General features: G+C 35.2%; 1 long non-coding RNA gene across 1 annotated transcript; it reads left to right on the top strand.

Annotated features, from left to right (window-relative positions):
- The first annotated feature begins 2,844 nt into the window (after window positions 1-2,844).
- Window positions 2,845-8,282, top strand: LOC127540435 (uncharacterized). Its single transcript, XR_007948141.1, has 2 exons — window positions 2,845-3,619; window positions 6,561-8,282. It is a non-coding gene; the product is annotated as an uncharacterized LOC127540435 (long non-coding RNA).
- Window positions 8,283-9,242: the final 960 nt, after the last annotated feature.

Here is a 9,242-nt window from a genome sequence, read left to right as displayed (position 1 = left end):
AGATAACTGAGACAAATAGCATTTAGTGACTTATTCAGGGTAACATAGTAGTATCTGGGATTAGATTTGAACTCAGCTCTTGGGTCCAGTATTCTATCCACTATATCACTTATATGGACTCAAATATTTTGTCAAATACTGACTTTGTGATTCTGAGCAAGCCTCTCTTTTCTCATATGAAAAATGAGGATGGATTTGATGATCTCTAAAGATCCTTCCAGATATAAATATATTTTCCTTCAATTGTTGGTCTACGATCTCTAAGTTCCTAACTCACTCAAAAATTCTATATTTTAAGGTCCCTTTCAGCTTTTAAAATCTTCTTTTCCTGTCAATCTTTCTTGTCTACAAGTATTGTGATTCTCTAGCTCTCTTCCTATTTTAGTACTGGTCACAATGTTCCTCTCTCAATCCACTATTTCCTGTTGCAATGTTTCCATTGTTGTTTTGGCCGGCTGTAGGAAGTTTAGGTGAATGACATGCAATTTGAATGAGTGGCATTGTAAAAATGGATTGTTGGGAAGAATTAAAGGAAGATTGATATAGGAATTCTAAAAACAATTTAGGCCTGATATTCTAGAACCACAGGTCTTCAGAAATTAGCTATGTCACTTGTAAGAAAGAAACTGAAACATCCCTGCTATTTTCTGCTGGATTTCAAACATGAATTCTGGTTTTCTAGTTACTCAGATCTCTTCTCTGGGGGTATGGTGAGAATAAGACACAGATCTGTTTTTTTTTTTATATAAATATTACTTGTCATTTCCATAGCCTTTTGAAAAATCATGCAATATTTGAATGGATAAGAATTTCAGAAACTAGGTAGTTAGTAATGACACTTGGAGGTCATCTGATTCATCCATCCATCCATCAATCAATATTTATTTATTTTTAAAATGATATTTTATTTTTCCAAATACATGCAGAGATAGTTGTCAACATTCACCTGCTCAAAATTTTTTTTCTCTCCTCCCACTTCTCCTTCCTCAATTTAGCAAGCAAGCTGATATATGGTAAACATATGCAGTTCTTCTAAAGAGATTTCTGTATTCATCATGTTAAGCAAAAATAAAAACAATCAGATTAAAAGGGAAAATAAAACACAAGAAAGTGGAAAAAGCAAAAAAAAAAAAAAACCCCACCACCAACCAAAAAGGTAAAAATATTATGCTTTAATCCACACTCAGTCTTTATAGTTCTCTCTCATGATGTGGACAGCACTTTCCATTGTAAATCTATTAGAATTGTCCTGACTCCTCATTGTTGAAAAGACAAGCTCATTACAGTCAATCATCAATCACATAATCTTATTGTTGACTGTATATAATAATTCTATTGTTCTGCTCAGTTCACTTAGCAACAGATTGTGTAAATCTTTTCAGGCTTTTCTGAAATCAGCCTGTTCATCATTTCTTATAAAACAATAATATTCTGTAACATTTATATACCATAACTTATTCAGTCATTTTCCACTTGATAGGCATCCACTCAATTTCCAGTTACTTGCCACTACAGAAAGAGCAGCTACAGATATTTTTATAGATGTGGGTCCTTGCCCCCTTTTATGATCTCTTTGGGATACAGACCCAGTAGAAACACTGTTGGGTCAAAAGGTGTGCACAGTTTGATAGCCCTTTGGGGATACTTCAAAATCACTCTCCAGAATGGTTGGATAAATTCACAACTTTACCAAAAATGCATGTACCTCAGTTTTCCCATATCTTCTCCAATATGCATCATTAACTTTCCCTGTTATTTTAGCTTATCTGAGAGGTGTGAAGTGGTAACTCAGAGTTGTCTTAATTTGGATTTCTTAAATCAATAGTGATTTAGAGCATTTTTTCTTTAATTTTTTCATCTGAAAATTCTGTTCATATCATTTGACCATTTATCAATTGGGAAATGACTTTATTCTTATAAATCTGAGTCAATTCCTTATATATTTTAGAAATGAGGCCTTTATCAGAAACACTGGTTGTAAATTTTTTTTCACAGCTTTCTGCTTCTTTTCCAACCTTGTCATCATTAGTTTTGTTTGTGCATAAACTTTTTTGATATAATGTAATCAAAATGATCCATTCACAATATTCTCTAGTACTTCTTAAGCCATAAATTCCTCCCTTCTCCTCAGATCTGAGAATTATCCCTTGTTCTCCTAACTTGCTTATAGTATCATCCTTTATGTTGAAATCATTAACTCATCCTGCAACTTTGTTAAAGTTTATTATTTCTAGTAATTCTTAATTCTCTAACATGCTCTAAATATCACATCATATCATCTGTAAAGAGTTATACTTTTGTTTCCTCATTATCTATTCTACTTCCTTCAATTTCTTTTTCTTTTCTTATTGCTAAATAATTGCATATTTCTAGCACAGTATTGAATAATAATGGTGATAATGGGCATCCATGTTTCACCACTGATTTTATTGGGAATGCTTCTAGTTTATACCTATTACATATAATGTTTGCTGATATTTTTAGATAGAGGCTATTGATCATTTTAGAGAAAACATCATTTATTCCTATGCTTTCTAGTGTTTTTAATAGGAATGGGTGTCATATTTTATTCAATGCTTTTTCTGCATCTCTTGAGACAATCATATGATTTCTGTTAGTTTGGTTATTGATATGGTCAATTATGCTAATAATTTTCCACATATTGAACCACCCCTGTATTTATGTTATGAATACCACTTTGTCATAATATATTCTTGCAGTGGCTAGATGGTGCAGGGTATAGAGCACTAGTCTTTAAGTTAGCAAGACCTGAGTTCAAATTTGACCTCAGATACTTAACAGTTACTAGCTGTGTGACTCTGGGCAAGTTGCTTAATCCTGTGGGGAATAGATAAGGTGAAGAACTTACAGGGATGTATGAATTCTTTTTCTGTATTTTATTATTTCTGTGTCTCCCCTATGACCTGTATAATATGTGCAGGCTCATATCTATTTGAGCCTTGGCCAGCTAGAAACATATTTACTTAACCTGAACTGATGACATTTATTGGTATTTGACATTTATCAATATTTAGTCTATTAGCTGGACCACTGTCTGCTTGATTAAGCCTGAACGCCTGACTTTATTTCCCAGAAATCAGGAGATTTCAGGGAAACAGAAACCTTCCGTTCCAATCTCCCCAAATAGCAACAACCAATTAGATGCCTCCCCCTCCCCTTCTCAATGCTCTCTTACTTGTGATGTAATTTCTTGTATAAAAGCTATGTATCTTTACTACTTCTTTAGCCCTCCTACCTCGAGCTTATCTTGCGATGGAACAGCTCATCCTCTGGAGGTTTTTCAATAAACAACTTTTCTGCCTTCTACTGAGGGATCTCTGAGTAGTCATTTTGGGTAAGGGTCTTCTACATCCCTCACAGTTGGGGGCTCGTCCGGGATGGGATCTTTGGGGGAGATAGCTATGTGTACCCCGAACAGGGACAGGCGCCCACGGAGTAGTTTTCTCCATGGTCTCTGGCTTTGGGTGAGCAGCCTCCCTCCCCTCTTAGACAACAACCCGAAGCAGGGATACTCAGTGGAACGCAGAATTGAAGATTGAAAGAAGTAGAGTCCTGATGGCCGGCATTTGCAGCCTGAAAAGAAACATATGTTCTCGAGGTAAAGCTCTTGGGAAGTCTGGGGGTTTATTGGCTGGGTCGAGGGAGACCCTGAGGGATTAGCCCTCTTAAATTTATTTTTGGTGTGGACTGCTGTTAACCCCAACGATAAAGGACTTTTCCCAAGGAAGCTCTCGGGTGGCTGTGGGGGCGTGAGGGTAACATAGGGCCTCCGCCAACACCTGGATCAGGTCCAGGGTGGTATAGAAGCAGTCCGAAAATTTGTATCAGGACGTTAGCTAGGAAATTCAAGACTGGAATGAACTTCCAGATATACAAGGGAAGAAAACTGGGAAGATGTATATCCCAGGATTATTTGGGTATATCAGACTTAAATCTGTATGTAAAAGGTGAAAATAGAGTTTTGTGAATGTCTTGTGTGTATGTCTGCTTTGCATTGCCTTTGTTCTGTGTTAAAAGTTAGAATGCTCATAAAAGATAAGAATTCAGCTCTGTGTTACAGGCTTAGAAAAATATCAGACTGAATTGTGGGAACTGGAATTCATTCAGAGTAGTAATTCTTTCAGAGTGGCTCAGAATGTATTGGTCTTAGAATTTGGGAACTAGTTTTGGGTTTCTCAAGAAAAGAAAATCTTTTTTTCTCTTTCTCTCCCTCTGTCTCTGGCAGTGGCTTTGCGGGAAGAGGGAAAGAAGGGGGGGAAATAAAAACATAGATTGAAAGTTTGGAAAGTTTTGAGAAAAATAGAAGAACAGTGGCTATCGCTCCTGTAAACAAGGAGCCTGTTATCAGGACTCAGCCAGAGAAAAGAATTCTCAAGGTAAAGGAAGGATTGGTGCTTAACTCTTTCCTGGTTACTAAAGAAAAGACATGGGAATAAAGTATCTAGGTAGATTTTGGGAAATTTCACAAACTGAAGTAAAATAACTTTAAATTGATGTGTGTGTTAAGATTGGAAAATTTAAGATCGGAAATAAGAAACTGCAGATATTGGAAGGGAGGAATAAATATAGAGTAAGAGAGGTAAATAGTTGAACACAGGGGCATTCTGACCTGTTGGACCTGTGGGAAAACTAGGCATACTTTTCCTCTAAAGAAAAAAATTTGCAGGAAAAGAAAGAAAAATCATTATTAGTAAATTTGCCTTCATGGAATTAGAGAACAGAAAGTTTAAGAAGACTAAACTGGGTAATTGTTTGCAATATTTGATTAAGAGTTTTGGGAATTTACTATATTTTAAAGAGGTACTATAATTTTGAAATTGAAATAAAATTAAAATTGGGGGAAATAATTTACTGTTGCCTTATACATGTTAGATTTATTCTGAGTATAAAATCTTAAGAATTTTTCGAATATTGTGGCCTTTACAACTGAAGAGAAAAACTTTTCTTTTTTTTATTATTTGGTTGGACTTCAAATTGAAATATAGGTTATTAAACAAAATGCCAGTAGCTTACCTTAGGGGGGGCTTGTGTTTGTATCTCCCTACTTAAATGGTATGTTGCTTTTTAAAAGTATTGAGTAATTTGTAAACTATATTATAAGTTTTATGAAATTTGATTCGAAATTAATTGTGAATCTTGAAGTTTAAAGTTTAAAAAAAGATGATTTAAAGACAAGGGAAAAGAGATTGATTTACAAAAGCAATTAATAGTTTAAATAGAGCATCTAGTCAGAAGAATTTTTGGTTTAGGAGTGTTTAAAGTATGTAATAAATTTTGAGCAAGTAAGCATTGGGAAGAGAGAGAGACAGAGAGATGGGATAGGAGAATGAAGGTAATTTAAGAAGGATTGATTAGTAGAAACAAATGATTTCAAGAAGTCGTCAGTGGGAAAAAGAAGGAACTGGTTGGAAAGGGTAGTCACAGAGAGATGGCTGTGAGAAGGGATGTTTTTGTGGGAGGAGAGCAAGCGAGCAGCAGTAGAAAGCGGCAGCCGCTTGGTTCCTTTGGCTGAAGAAAACAAATGGTTATTTAAAGAGACAAATTGCTCTTACAAGATGTTAATTGATTGAATATTTGTTTCTTTAGATACATAATGGTTATGAATATTAAAGAATATGATCAGAAATGTGGTATATAGTTTGAAAGGGTTATTTCAAAAAGTTTAATTGATGTTTTCAAGAACTTTTCAGATTCTTTTTATGTGAAAATAGGAAGTTTTAATTAACTGTATTGATGCCAATTATCTGAAATGGGACTTCAAGGATAATAGTTTTTGCTTTCTTCCTTTTGAAAATGTTTTTGTTGTGAACCATATGTAGTTTGGGATTTTTCTGTATATTGGGTATTTTAAAAGCAAAATGATTGGTATAATATTAAATTTATTCAAGATGTAATATCTACTTGGGTATGTAAGAATTGTGTGAATTTTCTGGGATAAATTTCTTACTGTTACTGATATAAGGTCATGGTAAATAACTGTTTGGGATTTATCTGAAACTTTGGAGATGAAATTCTTTGGGCTTGTAATTAATGCTATTTGGGAGTTTTAAAGCTCCACTCTTTGATGTGCTGAAGATTGAGTTTTAACTGCTTATATTATGTTATAGTTATGTTCTTGCATTTTTCCTCCTGTGATTGATTTCTATGATCAGAACAATAGTTAATAAGAACTGTTAATGTAATTCAAATATGTCATACCTTGCTGTTTCCAATCTGGTTATATGTAATCATTATATCCTAAATACTTAGGCAAATAAGTATTTAGCCTGGTCATCTGTCTGTTACTGGATATTTGTGTTTTATTTTTAAAATGTTTTTTTTTTTTAATGATAAGAGGACAATTTACAATGGTCTGTGAAACCTAACTGCTATTTATTGGAACTATAGCTGTCTGCCTATCCTGTGAAGCAAGCTTATTCCTTCACACAGGAACTGCTGGCCAATCTATACTGGCCTCCCCACATGTTATTGCAGGTCCAGACTGTTCTAACTTTGTTAGATTTAGTTTTTTGTTGTTCTAGATTTTGGTCAAATTACAGATTATTGAATCTCTTCTGAGACATGGATCGGCCCATCTGAAGCTTAGATTGACACCACACCCACACCCCTGCATGAATTGAGCACCTTCGCCCATTTCTCAGCCTGAAGCAGCTAAGATCGAGACCATCGCCAGTGCTCCTGATGTAATTTGGACTGATATGGGGGAAGTGGGAAAGTGGTTGATGAATTATTGTTAAAATTACAACTCTATTACTAGAGTTAGAAAAAAAATGCAAACATTACTGTGTGTTTAAGATTTGGGATGGAAATTATTAAAAATAGTAACTATTGCTGTTAAGGAAGTTATAATATGTTTATAATATCTATGTTCACTTCAGAATATGTAATTGTTTAAGGTATTTGATTTGATTTGATTTGATTTGATTGATTTTAGGAAACTCCTCCTGTACTAGACTGTTATGTATGTAGGAACTTTAATTCACTCTTGGGATTTATATGTGGATGGTAATTTGACTATTTATTATTATTATTTTTTTTTTGGATGATTCCTTTCCATGAGGAAAAAAAAGGAGAGGAAGAGATAGGGAACTAGGGAAACTGGTGGATTTTTCTCAAAATACCTAAAAGAGTGGGAACCCTTAGTTTTCTTTCACTTTTGCCTTATGTACTTCTGCCCCACCCCCTATACCACCAGTTCAGATTGAATTGGAAGTCCTTAAACAATCCTTTTTGTTTTTACTATGTTTTAGCTTTGAAACCCCTTATTCTGTGGAATTGCCCTGGCAGACTCAGTTTTGGGAACTATTCTGTTTTAAAGAAATCTCTAAGATAAAGACATTTGTCTTGGGACTGGCAATCACCAGCCCTGTAACCCCAGTTTCTTAACTGGTACCTCAGCATTTTTAATAACATTGCCCTTTTGAGATCAAGCCTCTAAAGTTTGGGGTTTGCCTGCCTTCATGTTCTAACTGTGCATGCTCTGATAGCTCTGCTCAGAAATCTGTATTCCAGTAGCAGCCCTGTCTGTCCCCCTGGGTGGGGACAGGTGGAGCTACTCTAAGCCTCACCCTTCTCCCCTAGAGTGGGTTGCCCCTCTGAATGGGCAGCATGACTGTCTCGAGCCTTGCTACTTCCTTTATAAGCAGAAGCTGAGTTAAGTGCACAAATGACTGCAGACCACCTAACACAGTGAACTGTCCATCTCAAACTGGATTCTCTGGCTGAGATGAGGGCTTTTGTACTGCTGATAACTCTGGGGTTGTCAGGAAGAGACTTGCTCTTGCTATAAGTCCTTGCATTTTCTAGTTTCATTTTGACTTATTTGCCTCACATTGGATTGGTCAAAATTATGGTGCTGAGACCTCCCAGATATCTTGGGGAGGTAATTCAATAATTCAAATATTCAGAAGAAGAGTGTGTAATGTTGTGCCTCAGTTTCCCTAGATTGTCATCTTTATTTATCTTTGTATTTTTATGTTTGCCAAATGCCAATCTGTTCTGTGATAACTGTTTCTAAGATAGTTGGTGGAAGCAATTTTTATGGTATGAACTTATTGCAGTCAATGGTATTATCCTGTTGCTGCTATGTCTATCCTGTATAATTACATTAGTAACCAGAATAGTTCAGTGGTCCTTATCAAAATATTGCATACAGAAAATGCTATTAAAATGATGATTCTTCAGAGAAAAGACTGGAATGTATTAAAGAGGGATGATCTTGATTGTGAACTTGATAAACAATGTATATATAGATATACTAACTGATTTTGAACAGTGTGTAAGTTCTTCATAGAAATATGATAAAAATCATTTACATGTTAGAAGGGGGGAGCTGTGGGGAATAGATAAGGTGAAGAACTTACAGGGATGTATGAATTCTTTTTCTGTATTTTATTATTTCTGTGTCTCCCCTATGACCTGTATAATATGTGCAGGCTCATATCTATTTGAGCCTTGGCCAGCTAGAAACATATTTACTTAACCTGAACTGATGACATTTATTGGTATTTGACATTTATCAATATTTAGTCTATTAGCTGGACCACTGTCTGCTTGATTAAGCCTGAACGCCTGACTTTATTTCCCAGAAATCAGGAGATTTCAGGGAAACAGAAACCTTCCGTTCCAATCTCCCCAAATAGCAACAACCAATTAGATGCCTCCCCCTCCCCTTCTCAATGCTCTCTTACTTGTGATGTAATTTCTTGTATAAAAGCTATGTATCTTTACTACTTCTTTAGCCCTCCTACCTCGAGCTTATCTTGCGATGGGACAGCTCATCCTCTGGAAGTTTTTCAATAAACAACTTTTCTGCCTTCTACTGAGGGATCTCTGAGTAGTCATTTTGGGTAAGGGTCTTCTACATCCCTCACAATCCCAATTGCCTTCCCCCAAAAAAAATACTTGGCGGGAATTCACATGTAAATCCATTTGGCCTTGGTGATATTTTTTAATTAGGAAGTTCATGAATTGCTTGTTCAGTTTTCTTTTTCTAAAATGGGACTATTTAAATAATTTATTACCTTCTCTGTTAATGTAGGCAATCAACATTTTTGTATGGATATAAATCCATTTGACTTAGATTGTCACATTTATTGGCCAAATAGCTCCTAATATTTGCTTTAATTTCCTCTTCATTGGTAGTAAGTTCACTTTTTTTTCCATTTTTGATACTGGCAATTTGTTTTTCATTCCTCTTTCTAATTAAAATAACCAAAGGC

The sequence above is a fragment of the Antechinus flavipes genome, chromosome 6 (assembly GCF_016432865.1).
Source record: "Antechinus flavipes isolate AdamAnt ecotype Samford, QLD, Australia chromosome 6, AdamAnt_v2, whole genome shotgun sequence".
Lineage (NCBI taxonomy): Eukaryota > Metazoa > Chordata > Mammalia > Dasyuromorphia > Dasyuridae > Antechinus > Antechinus flavipes.
The sequence above is the reverse complement of the archived record's forward strand: the minus strand, read 5'-3'. Positions and strand labels throughout refer to the sequence as shown.